General features: G+C 47.0%; 1 long non-coding RNA gene across 1 annotated transcript; it reads left to right on the top strand.

The window, feature by feature from the left end:
- The first annotated feature begins 20,970 nt into the window (after positions 1–20,970).
- On the top strand, positions 20,971–21,814 carry LOC113996070. Its single transcript, XR_003543614.2, has 3 exons — positions 20,971–21,188; positions 21,478–21,540; positions 21,762–21,814. It is a non-coding gene; the product is annotated as an uncharacterized LOC113996070 (long non-coding RNA).
- The last annotated feature ends 1,616 nt before the right edge of the window (positions 21,815–23,430 follow it).

Below are 23,430 nucleotides of genomic sequence, written 5' to 3'. Positions count from 1 at the left end.
CTTCCTTGGACACCTCCAGGGATGGGGACTCCACCACCTCCCTGGGCAATGCTTAACAACCCAAAAATTGTTCCCAGTTCTGTCAAAATCAGGCTCCAAAAGGGGCTGCCACATATATGTGACAAGAACAAGCTTGTTCCCCCACTCCTCCTGCCTTTAATTGTTAACAAATTACTTTTTTGGAGGTTATTTTAGGAGCCTCAGTATTTGGGTATGCGATGGGAGAACAGAATTTGCAATCCAAGCATAAATGCTGAGGGAGAGAAAAATAACTCAGTGTTGCAGACTGGCTGATTATTTGTCACATAAGCAATCTGTAATTATAGAGTTCCATAAAAAAATACAGTTTCCATAGTGAAAAGTGAGAACACCCACCAGCGTGAGGCAGTTGGGAACAACCAGTTTATATGCAAGGAGGAGAGACATAAAGAATATCCTTCAGCTTTCCTAACCACTGTTTTCCTTGGACCACAAGGTACACTAAATGTTCCTGGGAAAACTGAAAGCTTTCTCCAGTGTGCTCAAGAATTCAGATCCATGTCTTTCATTGTCACTGGCTGAGTGCACATATTTACTTGTAGGGCATTTTTATACAGTGTGATGGAGACATTAAGCTCGAGCCTGGTCTAGTATTCTCAAAATAACTCACCATTTGGGAGGAGAATAAAGGGTGTTAATATCAGCTCCTTGGCTGAAACTCCCAGTAAAGTTTTTACTTCTCCATTCCCAAGAATAGGCACAGTGTTCCTCAAGAAATAATTCATATTCAGAGTGTTACTCTGTATATAAAATTTCAGTGCACCGGTGCACAACTAATCCTTAGAAGGAAAAGTTGCCCTCAAAAATCCAGCCAGCTCGGGGATACTTAATGTACATGGGCTTGAAGGACAGGCAAAATGTTGAAGGAATTAAGTTAAATGTAGTTCAGGGGGAGAAAAAAAAAAAACACTAGGAAAACTCTTGGGCAAATGTTTTACAGATGGTAGACAACTTAATTGCTGTGGTGAACTTGTCTGACATTTCTGGAAAAATTTGGGTGCTCCAGTAATCCATGGAACCCAATGGATCCTGGTTTTAACGACTCAAAACAAAGACACGCACGTCTTCCTCTTAGCTGGGGTGCTAAAGTTTCACCCAGGGGTTTGGGGGGTGAGATTTTTCCTTTATTTTTTTTTTTTTTTTCCCATTTAACTCCTTTTAACCGATTAAAAAGTTGCCCACGTGTCGTGTGGACGGGGAAGCAATAGAGGCCCTAAACAAAGGGGATGATGTTACAGGATTCCTCTCTTCCAAACGTCGTCCTGGAAAGTTTTATGCTGTCCAAACAGCTGGACAAACTTTAGGAAAAAAAACCACTTTTTTTTCATGGACCACTCTGCAGGACACAACAGGAGCTGGAGGGACACAACCTCTGGACACTGGGAGAAGTGGAAGGGATCTGGTGTGAGTTCTTACTCACACCTGTCCCTCATCCCTTTTTTTCATGGATTACCACCCTATGGCTAAACTGCAGTGCCTGTGTTGAGCTGAATGGTAATATTTTCCTTATTTGCCCATGGGTATGAAGAGAGAGGCCCAAGCCAGTGTGATATTCTTTCTTCTACAACTCCTTTCTTTGCCATCAGGCTACAGCTACAACATAAAATCTTATCTCCTTCTGCAAAATCAGTCCATGCTTCCCTCCCTGGAGAAGATGTTTATTTACTCTTTACACAGATATTTATTTACACTCTTTATTTACACAGATAGCAAAATTCCATGTCATTCCCATAACCTCACTACAGGGCAGTGGTCACAGCCCCAAGGCTGCCAGAGCTCAGGGAAGGTTTGGGCAACACTCCCAGGTACAGGATGGGATTCTTGGGGTGTCCTGTGCAGGGCCAGGAGCTGGACTTGGATGATCCTGAGGCCTCCCTACCTCTTAAAACAGAAAAGTCTCTTATTTTTCATTTCTCTCAAACATGTGTTGCTTTGAAAAGCTGATAAACTGCTGAGTGTGATGTTCCTTCACAGATGGGTGTTGGTCTGGTCTCTCTCACTGCACATTTTTCCCCTCTAAGGACAATCTTCCTGGGAGAGAGCAGTCCCCCAAAGGATAATATGATTTCAAGGCAAGAATAAAGCTGCCAGGGAAGTCAAGACAGGATTGTAGAGCAGTGTTGTTCCTCAAATTATTAGAACAAAAAATAAATCCTTGAATATTTCATTAATTGCTTGGGGAGAGCTCCTAAGAGGTGGCATTTACAGGGTTTTCCTCTGCAGGGTGAGCAGCTGGCACTGCCTGTTTGCAGGGTAAAGTTGTGCCGAGGGAAACCCATTATCCTGGGGAGAAGGCAGTGGGAAACCCTGCTGAGATACGGGTTGAGGAGCTTTGGGAGTTCGGGCTGAGGAGGAAAAAGGGCTGCTCATGGGGAGCCTGCTCTGGGGGTCAGTGCTGTGGGGTGGGGAAAGGGCACCATGAGCACGATGGTTTTCCATTTCCCTACCAGGTTCGATGGTTGTCCCAAGAAAATCCCTCCAAGGTTCCACTGCTTTGGTCATGGTGCAGCCCCAGCTCTGCTGAGGTGCCTGTGACACCTTTCTTTAAAAAGCAAAGCAAGCAAACAAACACAGGAGTGGTTCAGCACGGGGGCTGTTGCCAGTGGCTTCCTGGTTGAACTGGGAGCAGAATATGAGATGTTTTTTCTCTCTCTCCTCTCTTTTCCTTCCTCTACACACACACACACACACACACAACACTCTGCTGCCAAAGGCACTGGTCTGGGCTTCCTTGCACCACTGGCTTTCCCCACAGGGTGCACCTGGAGGAGGCAGAGGATTGTGTCTGCCCAGGTCATTGTGGCTCAGGGGCTTCGGGAGTGAGGTGAGTTTTTTCTTCATGAACCATCTCAAACAGCCAGCACCTTTCTGGATGTGTTTTTTAAACACCTCAACAGCCTGCTGATACATCTGCTAACGTGTTCTCAAATGCCCTTTGCAAGGCTGGTTGTCTCCCTGCTAATGAGTTACAGCTCCTGTGAGGAGAACGGCCCTGGAGATTTGTGGTCCTGTGGGAAACAGGTGTTTCTGTTGGAATAGGCCCTTTTTTTTGTTGTTGCATTTGCATTTCATCCCTGAATACAAAGCACAACCTTCTGCAGAGCAGCTGCCAGAGCCATGTGAGCTCAGGCACCTGGAATATCCCACCTGTGACCCTGCTCCTGCTGGAATTTTCCCACTGCCTTAGCAGAGGGAGGTGGCTCCTCTCCAGAGGAAATTGGGATTCCTGCTCAGTTGTTCTGACACAACCCTGTATGTCTGGAAAAAAGGCAGCAAGTGCAGGCTGTGTGATTGGAGCAAGCATTTCTTGTACTCCTCTTGCTTTTCTTCCACCAGGATCTCTATCCAATGGTGGAGGAATTCTTGTGCTTGGCGTTCCTCTCTCTTCCCTGAATGCCAAAGGAGAGCACTGGCACTGAGCTCAGAAAGGGAAGCCTTCCTAGAAAGGGAAGGCCTGGGAAGAGTGGGATGGGAAGTGCAGATTATACCCAAAAAAGGATGAGGAAAAGGCCTCTCTGGCCATCAGGTTGCAGAGGAACTGCTTGATGAGCAGCTCTGACTCAGCTGGAGCCCTGCAGGAGTTCCTGCAGGAGTTCCTGCAGGAGTCAGCCATCCAACCCTCCCTCCGTGGCTGGGACACAAACCCACACTTCCCGTAGCAACGCTGGGGGAAACCCCCTGGCCACCACAGTAAACAGTGCTTTGGGAAGTGTCTTGAATGAGACTGTGCTGTCACAACAAAAAGCTGCTGTTTACTATGATGCCTCACATGAAACCCCCTTCCTGGTCACTGGAAAGAGCCAGGAACTTCCAGAGGGTGATTCCCTGCTTGTGGCAGGAGGTTGGAACTAGGTGGTCTTTAAAGTCCCTTCCAGCCCAGGGCATTCTATGATTCTGTGATTCTGAATTCCTAACAGTGAGGAAACCATGAGATTGGTTGTGCTGAAACCTAAAACAGCTTACCCAGGCCTTGTGGGAGAGATTTAATTCTTTACTCTTGTATGTGTGGGATGAATTTGATTTACTATTGAGCAGATCACGGACAGGTGGAAACCAGCACATGATCTACTGTCATATCCAAGTAAAAATACAAATTAACTGTTCTTCATTTACCAGGGGAGGTCAAAATACATCTCTGAATGTATTTCTGTTGCTCAAGAGTTAAAAAACAAATCAAAACACCAAAGAAAAAGATAGTGGGAGAGGATTCAAGTTCTCTGTTGCTTTTTCCTTTGATGCCGTGCCCATTGTGGTCTCCAGTCCACCTCACTCTTCCTTACTTTCAAGTTGTAAAGCAATCACATCTTGCCTTGCTGTTTGCTTGTGTGGCAAAAGCTCCTTTCTTTTTTAAATATGCACTTCCCGAGCATCCTTGACTCCTGGAGTGAGTAGGAGCTTTGTAAATGGAAGCACAATATGATTCAGCTCTCAAAGGTGTGGAAATATGATCCCCAGACACTCAGAGGAATATGTTTCATGTTGTTTTTTTCCTGTATGTGCCCAAGTCACATTTAGTTGACAGCTGATGTTTCTAGCAGGATAATGAGTGTATTTCTCAGGAATCATACACAGAGGATTTCTTAAGGGTTTTCTTCAGTCCCTTCCTATTTTTAGAGGTGCAGTGAATTCACAGTACTTCTCTCTTCATTACAGCAAGGCAGCAGGTGCTCAGTTAAACTAAATAATTGTCAAATGTTGTGTTCCTCTTTTTAACAGGCCAAGAAACATTTTTCTAGGGTTGATATGGAAGGAAAAAAGAAGAAAATTTTTTGAACGTAATAGAAGCTTGCTTTGAATGGAGGTCAAATGCTGATGGGTTCAATAGAAGAAATGCCATGTTTTCATGGAATTGTGGGAAGATTTGTCTTGGAAGGGACATCTAGAGGCCCCTGTTCCTGTTCCTGCATCCCAGTGTAGATAATGCAAATCCAGATGGCTCAAGTGCCTGTGTGGGGCAGTTTTGCAGTTTGGAGCCTGCTGGAGGTTGCAGAAGAGATTGTTACAACTATCTAAAATTAATCCAGGATGGAACACCAGGTTGTCCCTGGATGGGTGCTTGGCATGATGCAGAGCCTCCAGGCCCAAGGAATAGTCTGCCACAGGCAGCTGAACCTTTTCATGACCTCGTTAATCTCTTTTAAAGCAAGGATTTCAAGAACTCTTCCTCTGATGACCCTGAGCTTTCTCATGGCTTCGACTGGGCGCAGTCATCATGATTTGCCTTCAGCCCTAAGCTCCAGTGCTCTCATCAAACCCTTAAAATGCTAAGGAATGTGGATTTTTATACTCCATGGACAACGGGAAACGTTTTCAAGCAGGATTTCACATCCTCCTTGCTTTGACACTGCAAACATTCTCAGGCAGAGCAGCAGCCTGACAGAAACTGCTGTAATAAACTGTCCCACTCACAGAAACACAAACAACATTTATGTCCTGCTGGTAGAACTCGGGACAAAATTGATGTGTGGGGTTTGTGTTTAAAAAAAATAACAGGGGAGGAAGAACACGACACTGAGAAAGAACAAACTGTTGATTAAACCTTTTTGTGTTGCAATGGCTTCAATGAACCCATGTACCAATAGTAACTTTAACTGATCTTGTGTTCGAGGGTCTATAAGGACTTGTGATTTTTGTTGATTTCTCGTCACCTTTTTGCTTTCTGAGACTGATTTTGTAAAAGCATCTTGCACTGATCACCTCAAAAATCACAACTATATAGAAAAATAAACCTTATCCATCACTTTTCTTGGAGAATTGATGAAGTTACAGTCTGTTTTTATCCTGGGTCAGTCTCCAACAGCAGAATAGTAAAACTATTAAATTTTCTAAAGGTTACTGTGTCTTAAGATTTGTCAGCCAAAGGGCTCTTTATTCTTCTCCCCTCTTTTTCTACTCATCACATTTTTATTAGGTTCTTCCCTTTCCTTCCTGGTCTCATTCTCCTGGTTTGTGGGCTCAGTGATCTGTAGAAGGCAATACTCCCTTCAGGGGAACAACATTGTCTTCCTGACTATGAAGTGAAGCAGTTGATCTTTTAACAAATCTGTGATAGACAAGAGCCCAAATGACCATAAGTATAATTACTAATTAAGTTCGAGGTTTAATTTCCAGTCATACATCCTTTTCCCCATCAGTTCCTAGCTCTGTCCATCTAGTTTTTTTTCAGCAAAACACTCAGTGCTGGTCTCTCTTGGTAAATGGGAAATCCTTCTCTGTGAAGTCCGAGTGGAGCAAACACAACTTACCCTTTCTGTTGTGTTGAAAAGGGCTTGGTGAGAAATTTTCTGTGCAGGCATTGCTTAAAAACCTAAGGCAGAAATATCACTCTTGGCATATTTTATTTTATGAAGATCATCAAATGTGTGGCTGAGCCAGCGGATCCATTCAGAAACTTTTTGAAGTTTTGAGCGTGCAAATGTGTCAGGTTGTGTCCTGTTGACTCACACCATGCACAAAAAAACACAGCACCGGGTAAAACGCTGAGTAGGTCCTTGCATTCAGTGGGTTATAACAGGGTGATGTAATGATTTAGCCCAAGGATGTAGGGGCAGAGCCAGGGAGGAGGCAGCTCCCGTGGTGTTGTGGTTGCCAGAGCAGATATTTAAGACAAAGCCTGTGGTTTGGTCAAAGTGTGTGTGTGGAGGGGGAAGAAACAACATGTTCCTCAGTATTCCCTGAAGGGCTTAAAGGAGCAGCTGAACTGGGAGAAGGGATGGCTCATCCTCAGGATGGGAGCAGAAAGTCACAGTGTGAGACTCAGACCCAAACTTACCAGAGGGAAGAAGGAAAGCTCTGATCAAAGCTGTGGTGAGTTATGAAGAAATAGTGGCTGGAAATAAAGTTAATTGTAAGTTGAGCAAGTGCTCGAAGAGGCAAATCACTGAAATAAAGTATCTTGTACATTTGGAGGAGTAATAATGGCCCTGGCACAGTCCCACCTTGCCCAGGGGTGGCAGCTGAAACCATTCATCTCAAATGATCTAAAGAGGCCAAGCCTGCAGTAGGTAGAGGAGAAGAGAGCAAACCACGAGCGTGAGTGTTCCTTAGGAAATGCTCCTCTTTCATCTCAGTAATCACCTTGTTGACTTTTCAGTGGTCCCTTTCCAATCTAGATCTTATCTTCTGAAAAAGCTTGACTTCATCTCTAACATTTCTGGATACTTAATGTCATGACTGGCTGGCAGTGAGAAATCTTTCTAAGGCCATCTGTGTATCAGCTAATTTTGCAGTGACCTTGGGGAAGGAAAAGTCAGGCCTTTCAGTTCTATCCATCTGTTCTGTCCAGGCCATCTTTTTTAGATCAAACTGACAAGGTCTCTCAAGACAAAAACTGGAAAGGCCAGAAAAGATCAGAATTGGAAACCTAAAAGGGGTTGATAAAGCAAGGCTGGTACTAATAGTCCCATCTGACTTTGACAGGGAGTCCACATAAAGATCCTTGTCTCTACAACACCCAGTGGAGGACCTGAGCCAAGCCTGCTTATAAACCACAACCTCTAGGATCACACATTTCAAATGAGGGAGAGGGAGGAAGTAAACTGATTATTTGCTGTCCCACCTGGCACACTTGAGGCATCAAAGTCTTCCAAATGGTGGAGACAAATGTGAACAACTGCTGTCAAACCATGGAGACAACACGGTGCTGTGCTGTTTTTTCTGAGGACTTAATGAAAATTAAGTTTTCAAAATGGTGTGTTGATCGGAATTTATTTCACCTTGGGACTCTAAGCTTAACAGTTATTGTGCTTCTTGATGTTAACAATGCTATTACCAAAATCACCCAGACTTGTGACTGAAATGCTGATTTGCCATAGCGGCTGCCTTTTTCCACAGGGGACTTGGGTTCCTTGGTTGAATTAGGTCTCAAGGAGCAATGAGGGCAACGAAGATGGTGAAGGGCCTTGAGGGGAAGCTGTATGAAGAGGCTGAGGACACTTGGTGTGTTCAGCTGGAGAAGAGGAGACTGAGGGGAGACCTCACTGCAGTTACGACTTCCTTGGGAGGGGAAGAGGAGGGGCAGTGACAGGACTCAAGGGAATGGTCTGAAGTTGTGTCAGAGGAGGTTTAGGTTGGATCTCAGGAAAAGGTTCTTCCCCCAGAGGGAGGCACTGAACAGGCTCTCCAGGACAGTGATCACAGCGCCAAGGCTGACAGAGCTCAAGGAGCATTTGGATGATACTCTTTGCTCTGGCCTGCCACACAACACACACTCTTAAAGTCCACCTGACTAAGGTCTGGGGACTGTAAATATTGTCCCCAAATACAATCTTGTTTCTCTACTCCTTCCTGCCTGACTGTTTGAGCAACCTGCCACTGTTTGTCAGCAGCCGCTGCGGAAATGAAGGCGACGTGCCACCGAGGTAAAGGAGATCTTTCTTTATTAAACCTTTTAGCTCTCAGCCTAGCTGTCCCCTGGGTGCTGACACAAGAGGAGGGCATGGACAAAGAGCTGAAATCAGGCCAGAGCCCTGGTAGGGGGATCAGGTGACCACCCCATCATTACTTGCTGCATCGGAGGCATCGACTGCTGTCGAAGCACTGAACTCCGTGAGAATGCAATAGTAGGCACTGTATGCTAACTTAAAACCTAATGTGTTATTCCTGGCTTTTATACACCTGGTTACCCTTGGATAAAGCTACATGATATTTATTACAGCAGGGCAAGACTGCTTTGTAATCTGAATATGCTGCATTCACACCAGCGACTCGAACAAAGTGTTTCTTCATTTCTCTGGCCCGTTAATGGTTTTCTCATAAGAAACCATGAAGTCAGTTTTGTTGTGTTTGTCAGCTGGGTTTTGACTGCGTGTACTTTGTTCCACAAAGGGGTTATTCAAAACCTCCCCTTCAGTCTTAATTAATTGCAGACCCGGTGGAAGGCGAGCCCAGTGGGGCTGGAGAGGTTCCCGTCTGGTTTCCATTTCCCCGCGTGTGGAATCACGGCTGGCTCCCGGCGTGAGGGACGATGCTGGGATTGACAGGCACTCCTTGTTTATTGGCCAGCCCCCAGCCTGCACCCGGGGTGCTCATCAGGCAGCCTTGTGCTGGCAAAAGAGGGTGAAGATCCCCAACAACCCCACCAGCTCCAGCGCTCTCCCCTTTGGATAAAGGCCCGCGCGGCTCTTTCGGAGACAAACTCCCCATTCACAGCACTTAAATCTTGTGCCATTTAGCTGTGCTTGCTTTCAGCTCCCAGTCTGCTCCAGGATTTCCTCTCTGCCAAGGTCTCCTACCAGGGAAGCACTCAAAGTGAGGGGTTTCACTGCGGTCCCAGCGCCTTCAAGATGCCACCATGTGTTTTGCTGCAGCTGTGGAAGTCAGACTGTGAGACAGCAACATTCCCTGTGAAAAAAATCCCTGTCCTTAATAAACGTACGTAGTGTCTGAGTACCCTGGCTGGCCTAAGCTCTTCAGAGCCTCCACCTATCCTTTTAATTTATGCATTTCATCTGCCTGCTGCAAATATAACCAAAGCCCAGAGAACACTTCTTTGCCCCAGGAGAATACTTTCTATTGAGCTTGGCTGTGCTGAGCTCTCTTTTGCAAATGAGTTATGAAGAGCAGACTCATAAAAGCAGGAGGCTCCTCCAAACGTTGCACAACAGCACGTTGGGATGAAAGGTGGACCCTCCCAAAAAACTCATCTCATTGCAAAGCATCAGGATTTTAAAAGTGTTGCAGAAATGACCCATTCCAAAGAAGATTTGCGTGGAAATATCATCTCCCTCAGGTACAAAGTGGGTCTCTCAATGAAGTCTGAGGCTGTATCTGCCTGCTGGGTTGACCCTGTGGGGAGAACAAGGTGCAGGGAGCCACCCACTGCAAAACAAGGTGAGAAATCCAGCTGCCACCACACACAGCCCCTCATGGTTACACAATCCTTGTGCTGTGTTGAGTTGCAGGGTAAGAAACAAGGGAAAATGTGCTTTTTGCTCCCAGCAACTTTCAGCATGGTGAATCAAAAATCAGACATAAAAAATGCCCCAGGAAATGCCGAGGATGGTCCCAGCACAGCACAGAATAACAATTTGGCATTTGGCATTTTAGTGCCTCCTGCACAGACAGACAGGAGGATTTCTGAGCATTGCAGGAAAAGTGGATGCTGCAGAAGTAGAAATTATCCCAGCAGGTGAATGGGCAGCAGAGACAGAGCACAGAACTGAGGCAGGATTTACTGACTGATAAATTCAATAATGATGTTGGGCTAGGACGTGCCAGGTCACAGAGCCACAGGATGGATCAGGCTGGAAGGGACCACAGTGGGTGTTCTGGTCCCACCTCCCTGCTCCAGCAGGGCCATCCCAGAGCACATGGCACAGGATTGTGTCCAGAGGGTTCTGGAATATCCCCAATGAGGGAGACTCCACATCCTCTCTGGACAATCTCTTCAGGGCTGGGTCACTGCCCAGCAAAGAAGTTCTTCCTCCTGTCCAGGTGGAACTTCCTGGGCATCAGTTCCTGCCCGTTCCTCTTGTGCCATTGCTGGGCCCCCCCGAGCAGAGCCTGGTCCATCCTCTGCCCCCTCCCTGCAGACCCTCCAGACCTGGGGGAGGTCCCCTCTCAGTGTCTGCTCTGGAGGCTGAACAGCCCCAGCTCCCTCAGCCTTTCCTGCTCCCAGAGATGCTCCATCCTTTCGGCATCTTCATAGTCCTTATTCCGTCACTCTCCTCTGAAAAGTGATTTCAGACACTTTCAAGGATGGAATCAGAAATCCCATAGTCAAATTAAGTGAAATGGGGTGAAGGTGTTTAGGAAGAGCTGTGTGGGCAGAGGGCTCTGGCACCAAGGGTTGTCCAGTTGCCCCCAGCCAGTGGAAGCTGGGCTGTGTCACACTGCAAAGGACCCAAGGAGATCAGCTCACCATGTGGGAACACAGGCAGATTATTCCTGCCATGTGGCTGGTTCCTGAGGGAAGCTGAGAGGCTGTTTGGAGAGCTGTGCCTACGCTCTCCTGCTGTGCATGAAAGGAACAGAGCAAGAAGAGCTAAGGAAAGGATGTTCAGCTACACATTAAGCTGAGTATAAAAGTGATGCTGCCAAGAAAACTGTGTGAAAAGGCATTTCTGTGACCAGGACCTGCATGACAGGTCAAGCTGCTTGGTCTTGGTCTTTGGCACTCAAAGCTGTTTGGGTCTTTTTTCACATCTCTCCTTGGCATCCCAACTGCTCTAAGTGAAATTTCAGCATTGTCATTGATGGAAAAGCTCTTTGTATCAAGGTCTGGGTTCTAATAATAGTCCCTGCTCTTTGCTGGTGTTGGACTGTGTGGTTCTGAAAGAAATGGCTCTCTGGTAGGATGGTTATTTTACAGCCTGTAGCTCTTTTTTCTCCTCCTTTTGCTACATGAAATTACAACAGGGATTGTGTCTTACTTCAGCAGTTCAGAGCTCTTGGTCTGCTTCTTGTATCTCAGGGATAATTCCTCTTGTTCCCTAGGCTGTGCTGCTGAAGGAATTTGCATCCCATCATGCTGATGCTTCAGGAAAACTGCTCCCTGATGTGCTGGCTTTTGAGGTGGAAGGGCTTTCTGAGAGAAATGGACTCTCCAGGTGTTGTTTATTTAAATTACCACGCAGCTATAATTAATTATTAAGCAACCTATTGCACAATCACCTATTATCACAATCTGGTGAAAAATAAAGTCTTTTAACCAAAGTTCTTCTAAGAAATACAGTCCCTTAGTACAAAAGGAGAGTGAACTCCTAGGAAATCACAGCACAAGCAAGATGTAGCAAAAAACGGGAAAAACCAAGCAGGAAAAATGACAGTCTACAACTTTTTATACATACTGCAGAAAAATATTGAATATCCACATGGAACTACTAAATCCAGAGGGGGGAAAAAAAACCCCTCTGGTCTGGTCCTGTTTTCCAAAGCACCCACCAACAAAGTTCAGGTACGTGACTCCACACAGAGATTTTGGGAGCTGAGGGGTTTGGGGATCATTTAGACATAAAAATTCTGTCTTAGTCAGTCCTCTGGGTGCAGGCAGCACACTCAGGCAGAAATGTTTGCCGTTATATATTGCGGACCTGGTGACCAATACAAAATACACAGAAGCAAAACTTCAGTATGTTTGGAAGGTTGATTCTACATTAAGGCTTTTGCTGTCATAAAAATGTTGCAACAACAGCAAAAAATCACAGCAGTTGAAGCTGACCACAGTCATTAGGCAAAAGTTTTATGTGACCACTTATTTAAAAAAAAAAAATCCCCTGTCTCACAGTCACAGCATCAGGTTTTGGAATGTGCTCGTGAAAGGACTGTGGCAGGTGAGTTGTAAGTCAGCAGAGCTCAAGGGTTTGATGTGAGAAACATGAAAAAAAAAAAGAAGAAGAAAAGGTGGAATGATGCTTTTTAGTCACATGAAGTACGCCGTCACTGTTGCAAGGCTTAGGGGTGATAAATAGAAACAGCTCCTAGTTCTCTTTTGGGTTTTTTTAGGAGCTTATTCAATTTGTTATTTGGTGTATTTTGTAGTTAATCAGAAAGGCACAGATGTGAGGGGTCTCTGTCCACCTCTCACTCAGCTGAGATGGAGTAGTTGGGGCATAATAACAAAATTTCTCTTCCCATCAGGTTTTCTCCTCGTTGGTAACAGCCTTGAACATTTGTTGATGCACAGCTACAGAAGAAGAAATGTTTTCTACCTGAGAGGCATTTAGTCAGACTTGGGGCACTGCTCTAATCAGAGCTGTTAGATCTGTGTTTGCAGAGAAAGGGAGAAGTGCTGCAGCTTGTAAATTCTTTTTAAAATCAGGTGAAGTGTCTCCCAAGTGGGGCGAAAAAGCGGATTCAGCCTCAAAGAGATTGCCTGAGGAGGAGAAAAATAACTCCAGAATACACCTGAAAATGCTTTAAAGGAGATGTTGAAATGATAATATTTCAAAATGTACATAAAGTCTGTGTCCTGTTGATTTCCACTTGTTATGGGCTCAGCTTTCACTACAAACCATGGCACCCAGCACAGAGCTCTGAGGAACTCTTACAAAAAAAAAGGCAGAGGGTAGTGGACTTTAGTTTCAGGGAAGAAAAAAGTCCAGCTAGAAAATAGTCACATGTAAATAGGACACCCAAGGATACCAAAAGAAATGAAAAAAACTTCTGTAATCGTGAGTGTAAACCATTTGCTCAGGGTAGTAAGAGAGAGGACAGAATTGTGTTTCAGACCACAGAGTCACTGATGGAGTGGCTCCATCACAAAATGATGGAGTTGAAATGATGAAGAAACAAACCCCATGTGTCTGCCCCAGTGATCAGTTCAGGATCTGCCCTTCTCTGAAGCCTGAGAAGTGTCAGCACAAGCTGAACCTGAAGCCTGAGTGATGTTTTTCTTGCCAACCTGTGTTAACATCTCCTTCTGTCAGACAGATTTAGTCGTGTTTCCAGGAACAGAGAGAGCACTGAAAGCCTGGGGGAGATTTCTGTACCAATCTACCCTTGAATTGGAACTGTTCTGTGGAATGGCAAGAAAGAAAAAGAAAAAGAAAAAGAAGGAAAAAGAAAAAGAAGGAGAAGGAAAAGGAAAAGGAAAAGGAAAAGGAAAAGGAAAAGGAAAAGGAAAAGGAAAAGGAAAAGGAAAAGGAAAAGGAAAAGGAAAAGGAAAAGGAAAAGGAAAAGGAAAAGGAAAAGGAATGCCCAGTGCCTCCCTCAGGGCGGGGAGTTCCACAATGGGTATGAGGACAGGAGCACCCTCCTGTCTCACAGGCCTCTTAACACCCAGTTTACAGCCTGAGGGGTCAGGGCTGCTCTGGGCAGAGGGTGTAAATGGTCTATTGATATCAGTTTCTGGGCAATGGCATGGAAGGCTATGGAATACACAGTTTTGGGTTACACCCATCCAGTGATGAACTGGTCCCAGCTGTTGTAACCAGGACAGCGCTTAAGGCTGCAGCGATCCCCGCTCTCTTTGTGGCAGCGGCTTCTGCCTCGATCCGTCTTCTCTCGGCTTCTTTTCTCCTCCTGGATCAGGGCACTTCCTGTCTTTTCTGAGCTCGATTTAATCTCGTGCCTCTCAGCCCCTTGCTGAGATCGGACGCTTTTAAGGCTTTTTTTCGGTAAAAGTGTCCCGAGTTTTAAAACAAACTCGTTCCAGACACTACCGAGTTGCCTTGTTACAAGGCTTTTAAAGCTACATCCTAATGTAGGTTGTGCCCCACGCGAAGGGCGCCATCTGCGATTTATTAATGTAAAATAAAGAGACAGGACTCAATAAAGAGGCAGGACTCGGCAGGTACGGCTGCGTAGCCAAATCTTTATTTCCTTATAGCTGCCTGAACAATTCAGCGCAGCGCAGCACACATTGCTCATGTGCTGTCCAGGAACCAGAGGACATGTGTTCGCCTGACCAATGTCAGCACATGTGCCCCCGCAGGCTGTCCAGGAACTGCAACTCCCAGGCTGCACTCCTTGCATCCCTGTAAGGAACACATCCTTACAGAGGAAGAAGAGGAAGAAGAAGAAGAGGAAGAAGAAGGAGAAGACGACAAAGAAGAAGACCAAGAAGAAGAAGATGAAGAAGAAGAAGACCAAGAAGAAGAAGACCAAGAAGAAGAAGAGGAAGAGGAAGAAGAAGAAGAAGAGAAAGAAGAAGAAGAAGAAGGACAGAAGAAGAAGACAGGGGAAAAAAATGGGTTGGCCAGACCGATGGCAAGCCCAGGATCCTGGGGGCTCCTTGCCCATCCTGCGGAAGCCTGAGGTCCATCCGCAGGTGGCAGAGGAGGCAAAGAGTGGGAGATGAGGAGAGAGAGAGAGTGAGAGAGAGAGAGAGAGAGAGAGAGAGAGAGAGAGAGAAGGAGCCACTCCTGGGAAGCAGCTGGGACGGGCTGAGCTCTGCACCCCTTATATACCCCTGGGGCAGGGTAGGGGCTGGGATGCCACAAAGGCCTCTGGGCACACCCATGTCCCACCTCACAAATGGCCCTGGAAGGTGCCCGTGCCACAAAGGGCCACCCCTGGCCCCCCATGGACAACGGGACTGGACCTGGCTCGGGGCATCCTGTGGAGCAAATTGTGCAGCATCTCTGACAGAATCAGGTAGAGGGATCAATCTGGTTTAGAAAAGAAAGAAATCTTGTTTCCACACAAATCCTTTGGGAAGAAGAGATGTTGCATGAGGAAAAAAAAATGAGTAGTACTTTAGGCAAGTAGATATTTCCAAGTTTGCCAGTGTGTGGCAGTGGTCCTTTAGCAATGGCAGTCACACAAGGCTGAACACAGTCAAGTTTCATGCTTTGCTGTGGAAGGTCAGCTTGGAAGAGGACGCAGATAGCTGCTCACAGGGCACACAGAGGATTCAAAACAATCTTCCAGACAGCAATTAAATAAAACCATATTAAAACCCAAAAAAATCGCTGCAAGACCTACAGCAGCTTGACCTGAGGTGTGACAGAAACGAATTGCTAATAAAACATGCCGAGGAGGAGCAGTTTAAAGGATGCCTTTAACGCTTTTTACAATAAAATAGTTTTCATGAACAGCTCATGTATCTCCCAGGGTCCCTCAGATGAGCTGCTGCCGTGTGATTCTGCCCTCATTAATGGTCTGTAACCCCCCCTACAACCAATGTTGAATAATTAACAACTCAGTACCTCTCCAGGACAATCACCTTCTTTGAAATACACCCTGAAGTGCACCACGTTTGAGTAAGGGGCGCAGCTGAAAACCACCAAGGGTTGGGAATCTCACTGCCTTTTGGAAATTCCCTTGGAAAATCTGCCTTGTTTACAACTCCAGCTCTCAACGACTGCAGGGGCACTGCTTTGGCAGCGGCCTGTGAAGCCGAGAGGCAAACACAAGGAAAAGATCTGTTTCAGGGCTAAGTTTGAAGGCGTGATCTTGGAAATGTCCGTGCAGCTTCTGCCTCATCCCAGAGGCACCTGGTGTGCAGCATCCACAGGGACCAAGCAGAGGGGCAGTGGCACAGCAGCCACTGCTGCTTCTGCTGGCACACGGTCTAGGCATCTCTTTGCTGACTCAGATGTTTCAAATGATAAATGATAAAATCCAGAGGTTGTGGCATGCAAAATGGAGAGACAGCCAAGGTCTGGCAGTAGGTGCTCCTTTGTCTGTGTGACTGTCCTGGCCTCTGGGAGATGGTGAAGGGAGGAGAAGCAGTGACATCAAGCTGGTTGAAAAAGTGTCTGGCAATCAAGGTTTGCTGGGGGAGTAAGACAGGGGAGTGAAAAGCTCTTCTTGGAGCAGGGGAGTGATGGGTGAGTGGTCCAGTTGTCCCTTTTCTGCTCTTCCAAGAGGTGACAGTGTTGGATGCCAACCAGTGAATTTGCTGCACTGTAACAATTGGTTTACGTTTTGTTCTCCTTTTTGTCACTGCTCTCAAGATCTCAGCGGTATCCCTGCAGGATGGGAGGGAGGGGGGTGTGGCTTCCACGGCAAGCAAGAGCTCCGTGTGTGCTCCCAAGAGGTGCTGTCACTGCACGAGAGGGGGTACGAGGGAAAGGGGAGAGGGAGAAGTGAAAGAATCCCTGGATTCAGAGCCGGATTCACACTCAGCCTGATAATTTGAAGGTGAAGTGGTAGTTAGTGCCATTGAATGGTATTTACAAGCACTTCAGGGCGTAGGCAGAGCACTGAGACTGCTCTGCAGAGACTGTGCTTGCAAATGGTTCCCTTGGCGTTGGGGTGGGATGTGCCTGTAAGAGACTCTGTGCACATTTCCAATGAGGCATTGACAGGTCGCAAGACCTGAACCGCCACCTTTTTGGGAAGTTTTTTTGGGATGTAAACACAGTGGAAACCTTTCCTAAGAAGGAAATATCTGAAATGTTTCTGCTGACACCCCTTCCCCCCTCCCTTTCATCTGGTGGGAAGGACAGCACGTACCAGCCAGCTCCTGAGCCCCACACGGCCCCTCTCTCACTCCCCAGAGAACTGGGAAGCTAAAAGTGAGAAAACCTGTGGGTTGAGCTGAAGACAGTTTAATAGGCAAAGCAAAAGCCACATACACAAGCAAGGCAGAATTCCCCACTTCCCATGGCAGGCAGGTGTTCAGCCAAGCCCAGGAAAGCTGGGATCCATCACGTGTAACAGGGACTTGGGGAGACAAATGCCATCACTCCAAACTTCCCCCCTTCCTTCTTCCCTCATCTCCATATGGTGTGGGATATCCCCGTGGTCAGTTGGGGTCAGCTGTCCTGGCTGTGTCCCCTCCCAGCTCCCTGTGCACCGCCAGCCCACTCACCTGTGGGGTGGACTGAAGAGCAGAAAAGCCCCTGATGGTGTTTAATTGCTGCTCAGCAACAACTAAAACACCCCTGGATTATCAACACTGATTCCAGCACAAATCCAAACCAGAGCCCCACACCAGCTGCTATGGAGAAAATTGACTCTAACTGAGACAAAACCAGCCCAGGCAGTGATTCCTTTATCTTTGACACAGCTTTATTGCAGGGATCCTACTCCAGCTGGGAGGAGGACAGTAAGAAAAAGAGCTGGACTTCCAAAAAACAGGGACACCTGACCCTGCAACGCCTTGGCACTTCAGAAAAGGGAACATGAAACCACAGTACTTTAAAAAGCAAGTACTGAGAAGGGCAGTGATTTGAGAAGAAATGCCTTTGGGTGTCTCCTGGTTTTGAGGAATGACAAGCTGCTTCTCCTGCCAGCTGTAGCAGGAGCTCCCTCGGTCGTTTATCATGAGCTTCACCTCCATGGATCAAGCCCTACTGTTTCTCCCTTGCAGATGGACAGACATGGAGCCTCATGGACCTTTCCTGATGCTGGTTGAGGCATTTGAATAGAAATCACAGTGCTGACGCCACTCACAAATTGGCCAACCCAAAAGCGAATACGACCCAAGTGCAAGGAAGGCTGGACCTCGAGAGCTGTGTCCAGTTCTGGGCCCTCATGGAAGAGAGACATGGAGGGGCTGGAGCGTGTGCAGGGAAGGGAGCAGAGCTGGGGAAGGGGCTGGAGCAGCAGGAGGGGCTGAGGGAGCTGGGGGGGCTCAGCCTGGAGAAAAGGAGGCTCAGGGGGGACCTTCTGGCTCTGCAACCCCCTGACAGGAGGGGGGAGCCGGGGGGGGTCGGGCTGTGCTGCCAGGGAACAAGGGACAGGAGGAGAGGGAACGGCCTCCAGCTGTGCCAGGGGAGGCTCAGGTTGGACAGGAGGAGGAATTTCCTGCTGGAAAGGGTGGTGAGGCCTTGGCAGGGGCTGCTCAGGGAGGTTTGGAGTGCCCATCCCTGGAGGTGTCCCAGGAAGGCCTGGCCGTGGCACTCAGTGCTCTGGGCTGGGGGACAAGGTGGGGATGGGGCACAGGTTGGACTCGATGATCTGGGAGGGCTTTTCCAACCTCAGTGATTCTGTGATTCTGTGAAGGTGCCCCCCAGAGGTGTCTCCCTGCCCTGCTCATTGGTGTGGCCAGTGCAGGGACACCCGTGGCAGAGAACTTGAACTCCACGGGAGGTTCCTCACTGTGACATTTTGGGGACAATGCAGCACGTCTGTGACACAGGCCTCTCCTGAACATAGATGGCGCAGCAGTTTAACGAATATCAAACCGTTAATTCCAACGCCCTGGTCCTGAAGCTCCACAGGCTGCTCTGCTCCAGCTCGGTGCCTGCACTGGCACAACCACCCCAGGTTTGAAAACGGTGGCAGGCAGCTGGGGAGAAAAATCACCTCTAAACCCACAGCATCTCCAACTAAAACAGTGTGTCTGGCCATGCCCTGAGACTGCAGGCTCTGCCTGACCACAGGCCTGCTGGTCTGTCCTGCTCCTGCAGATGCAGCAGTGAAATAAGTGTTTAAAATCCAGCAAGAGGCTGCCAGCGCCCTCAAAACCTTCTCATTCCTCACGGCAGTTAAGGGATTTTGCCTTCATAATCACCCTGTGATAGGGAAGGCAAGCATTCTCCTTTGGCCAGCTGTAAACAGATCTGTGGGATTAAGTGACTGGAGTAAGGTAAGGCAGGAACCTGTGGTTGAACTGGAAATTTTGGGATGGGTCTGTGAGCCCTGGCTCCTTGCTGTCATCAGCAGACTGCCTGCCTGAACCAATAAGCAAATTTGCATCTTCTAAGTGCCTATCACATCACTGAGCTCGGGGATTTGCACTGCTGTCTCAAGTTCCTGATTTCTATTATTAGGTCTATTATATATTTCTGCGTGTTGGATTTGCCGTAGTAAGAGATAATAAAAGATACAAAGAGATAATAAAAGATACAAAGAGATAATGTTGTATCCCCAGACTCTATTTCAATGTGACTGTGACAGTAAGGGTATGAAAACTGTGCTTAAACCAGGCTATTATTTTAATATATCTACTTCCCCAAGATGTAAAATCCAGAAAAAGGAGCTATAACTGGAGGTGGTTGCAGTGCAGATATACACTGAGTTTCACTGTAAATGAATTGGTAGAAAATTGAGAGGGAACACGGCTGAATGAACAGGGAGATGATACTGTTGGGTAATTTAATTTTGATTTCCTTCCGTTTGGTGGATGTGTTTCTTTAGCTTTAGTTTGTGTCAACACTGTATTTCACAATGCAGTTGTGAACTGTATTTCACAATGCAGTTTTTTACTGGTGCGGGTGCAGATCTTTCTCCTTTGATAGCAGGACACCGGAGGTTTGTTTGCCCCCTAGGATTGTTTGGAGAGTGCCTCATTTGAATGAGGAAGAGTATTCCACAAGCTGCCACTTGTTGCAGCTCTGCCGAGGTGGGGCACGGCAGGGAGAAATGCAGGGCATGTTGATCACTCATCCCAAGGCTTTGTCTGGAGGGCATTCCTTCTGCGAGGTACACTTCTTCCCCTAAGGAAAAGGAGACATTTCCCCTACAGCAATGTTTAACTATTAAAATTCCCCCTCCACAATTTCTCTAGGAAATACCCAGGAGCGTTTGCCCACCTCACCAGGTTAATCAGGATCTTTTGGTTGCACGCCGAAGGTACCTTCTGCCCTGCTTCCAAACCATGCAAAAGCACAATGGATGGTGTAACATGGTTGCTTTGTTACTCTCTAATAACAATTTTCTTCCTTTGCAATCTCTGATTTCATTGAGGTGGCTGCTGTCCTATTTTTAGAGGGAATTTTCAGCTGAGGTCTCTCACAGCTGGTTAAAATGTGTAGCTAAAAAGTGTGTAAAACAAATCCCAAGGGAGAAGCAAGACCCATCCTAAACAAACTTTGCTGAACAGGAGATTAGATTTCAAGGAGTAACAGAGTTTATTATAGGGAGTATTTGCTTTAAGGGCTGCCAAGGATAAATCAGGAAGGAGAAAGGCTCATGAGGTAGCAGGATGAGTGGAGGAGATTTTAGGAATATGGGAAGAAAAGCAAACCACCATGAAGTGAAGCTGGACAAAGAAAGAGAACACAAATATAGGAAAACAGGTTAACAGCTGTGATGGGGAACTGGATAAAGAGTATTGAAACAAAAATCCACTCAGATTGGTGCATATAATTAAAGAAACTTGCTGAACTGTTCTTGCTTTCCATTTGCTTGTGCTGGTCATGAGTGTTCAACCAACCGAGCTGTGGCTCAAAGAGTGATTCTTTCAAAGCTGCAGGTACAAGTATTTGCACAAGCAAACAGCAAACTCATGTCGTGTTAATATTAGCACTGCAATGACTTGCCTTTTCCTCCAGTCAGGAAATGGAAACAATGGCACAAAACTTAATGTGACCAACAGAACTTAATTGCCAACAGCAAATGGTCCCAGGGAACTGCTCAAGAACAATTGATGGATGCAAACTGGGAGATTGCATCACTTTGAGTCACAAAGGAGTCTATGGAAATAGAAGTGTTGCTGGTTATTCCAAAGATAGAAAGTCATGGTGTCAGTGGATAAGCTGACATAAACATGTAAACACCTTCGGTCAGGGGGAAATGAGGGGAATGGTGATGTGGAGGGGAAAAGAACCAGAATCTGAAGGGCAGTGTGAAGGCAAAATGATTGATGGGGGGAGGAAACAAGGGAATTTGGAAATCTGATAAGAAAACTGTCATCGCAGTGCTCTTTCTAAGTAGAAGTGCTCAGAAGTTGAATAGCCTGTTGTTTCACCAATACCAGTGTCAGGCTCACTGGGCTGCCCCTTCCTCCCTCGTGAATGAACTTCAGATGATGTTTGCTCTTTTCCAGCACTGCTGCATCACTGCATCATTTTCTCTGCCTCCTGACACAACAGGTAACTAAAGATAGCAACTCTTTCCTACGCAGTTCCTTGACAGCTGGCAGTGAATGACCCGTGTCCCTACAGATGTATTTTTGGTTCAGTTATTCCCTCAGTTGTGTTTCACTAATCCTAAGTCCTATTATCTCCCAGACTCCTGCTCCCTTCACCTGTGCAGTGACTGTAACTGCCCAGGGTTTCCCTCATTCCAGTAGTTTACCTGAACCCTTAGAGGGCTTTTGTGCTTTTTCTGTCTCCTCACCCCATTACTTTCATTTTTGTGTGTTTTCCTTGTCTTTCTAAGGCCTTAGAAAAACCCTTCTTTGTGATCTGGCCCCCAGTGCTCCTTGCCAGCCCTGCTTTGGAGGTGAGGGGGAGAAAAATGCTGCTCCTAGGGTGGTTTTTTTTTTTTTGGGATTGAATCTCAATGAAGACTCCAGGAACACCTGGCAGGTGTAGCCAAAATAGAGCTGTTTATTGGGGGGGAGTGCAAACCAGGAAAACACATGCGGTGCCTCCCGCCGGTGGCTGAAAAAAATGGGAAAACCCACTTTGATGAAGTATTAAAAGGTTGTTTTGCTTTCACAGATTCCACAGAAAATTCACTACAGCCAGAAATTAAAATACCAGTCCGTACACAATGGCAGTATTGACTCCAGGAGTGTAAGGGAGGCACTTGGGATCACGCCCCCGTCTTTCTCGGTCTCTTTTTTGACTATATAGGGAATTTGGTCAGCTAACTGTGGTCTTGAATCACGCCCACGGCAGATGACTAATGCTGCCCTAAACAGAGATTTGTAGTACAAACCCTCACCATTTCCACTGAATGGAGCTGGTGCCCTGGCAGACTGTGGTGCTGGCAGAGAGTGCCACAGGGGGTGACCTCGGCCAGGCCAGTGGCTCCCTCTCATCCCAACCACTCCAGGAGAAATGGCCAGTGGAGGAAAGCCCTCCTGAGCTGGGACAGCGATGCCAACCACTTCGCTCTGGGGATTATTTAGTGGTACCCTCCCTGCTCCGTGCCTTCCCAGGTGGATGGTGCTTGTGGGAGCTGGATACAGCCAGGCTTCCTCCTTCTGCTCCCAGGCTTTTTGGGGGAACAAATACTGTGGAGCAAGAGTGGCTTGCTCTCAGATAGAGGGGTTGGTGAGAAGGAGGGGAAGGGGCTGTGGAGCTCTCCAATGCTTCTCCCCACCCTGTGGGCAGTGCTGATGCCTTACCCCGTAGCTAATCCCAGTTTATCCCAGGTTTCTCCAACATCCACCTTAGAGTTTCCTTTTTTTTTTTTTTTTTGCATCCAGATCTTTATCTTTTGCTTGTTTGTCCAGTTTTTGGGAGAAACCTCCTCTCTTGGGCCTCCCCAGGATGGGCAAAACCCTGACTGAGCCCCCCATCACCTCTTTTCAAGCCCTGAGCACTCACCATCCCTTCTGGAGCCCAGAATACACTTCCTAGAGAGGAACCAGATGGGAACCTCGGTGCTGAGGCTGCCTGGCTGCTGGTGGTACCAGGGGGGATGTGTCTGGGGGGCTGCTGAGAGCACAACCAAAGCAAGAGGCTCCCTCAGTAAAGATCACTGAGCAGCTCCTGTCTCCCAGCGAATTCTGGCCCACTTTCCCGGTTAATCTCTTTTCCAGCAGTGCTGTCACACCTTCCCATTCTCTTTCCTCGCAGCCGCTTCAGTTTTCAAGCTGTTTGTGGCGAGGATGTAATTATTTAAATTGCTCTCCGTAGTTACACGCGGGCTGTAAAACTAAGAGCTTGAAACAGTGCCCCAGCCTAGATAATGGGCCCTGGAATCTGAAAGGCTGAATTCCAGCGCAGGTAAATTTGCAGCTGGCTACAAATGTCACCAAATTCCGGCTGAGCCACCAAAATCCCTGAAATGCTCCTGAAAAACTTTTTAATGCATTTGAGTCCCTCTTTCTCCTGTTTTGGTTTCATGGACAGGGCTGTGGCAATGAACCTGTGTCTGCCCCAGAGGTCGGTGCTACAGGAGGGTGATTGTCGCTCATTAAGCACTTAGGAAGAAAAAAAAAAGCCCCTTGAACACACATTGAAACCAAGCTTTTGAATTGAAAATGCACTCGGCGTAAGGTAGTTTGTTGATTCAAAACTCACGTGAGGAGAAAAAAAAACCCTAGAAAGTCGTGGAAGTGTGGTCTGACAGACTTTCCATCTGTAAAATGCTCGGAGTTCAGAGTCTGGCAGGGCTCAAAAGCCTTGGCAGAGCTGCTGGGGAAGCTGCTGGAGGGCA

The sequence above is a fragment of the Pipra filicauda genome, unplaced genomic scaffold (genome assembly GCF_003945595.2).
Source record: "Pipra filicauda isolate LSUMZ 115617 unplaced genomic scaffold, ASM394559v2 scaffold330_size805480_pilon, whole genome shotgun sequence".
Lineage (NCBI taxonomy): Eukaryota > Metazoa > Chordata > Aves > Passeriformes > Pipridae > Pipra > Pipra filicauda.
The sequence above is the reverse complement of the archived record's forward strand: the minus strand, read 5'-3'. Positions and strand labels throughout refer to the sequence as shown.